Below are 553 nucleotides of genomic sequence, written 5' to 3'. Positions count from 1 at the left end.
CACTTTTTCTGTGTCCCATGCTGGGCAGTGGCCGCTCTGTGTGTCAAGGAGCTGAGGTCTGGGGAGCTAGGCCCCAGAAAAGTACACCCACAGTCAGGACAACTATTTCTTGGTATTTCAGCTCATTCACAGGTCACGATCATAAAGAAATACGTAAAGGGGAGAAAAGTATCACATTGGGAACAACTAGCCAACCTAAAAAAGAGTATGAGATCCGCTCGATCAGTGAGAATATCCTGCACTAAACATATGTGCTGGGTTTGGTTACAAGGTACCAATTAGCTTCTAAGCAGCTCATCTGTAAAATGAGGGGTGTGGACCAGCCTCTTACTGAGACCCTTTCAAGGCCTGGAGTTCTAGTGAAAACGGTGTGAATGTGAAAAAGGGAGGCTATTTACACACTATTACCGTCACACTTGAAAACATGTACAGCCTTGTGAAAGAATAACCAGCTGTGTGTAAGAAATTGCCCCACGCAAATTATCGTGTAAGTAGAAGAGAGAAATACTGTAACTCCAATGCCCTCTTTCCCCTCTGACCACGCCTGGGGTTC

The sequence above is a fragment of the Neophocaena asiaeorientalis genome, unplaced genomic scaffold (assembly GCF_003031525.2).
Source record: "Neophocaena asiaeorientalis asiaeorientalis breed wild unplaced genomic scaffold, Neophocaena_asiaeorientalis_V1.1 scaffold918, whole genome shotgun sequence".
Classification (NCBI taxonomy): Eukaryota; Metazoa; Chordata; class Mammalia; order Artiodactyla; family Phocoenidae; genus Neophocaena; species Neophocaena asiaeorientalis.
Note: the sequence above shows the minus strand (reverse complement) of the source record.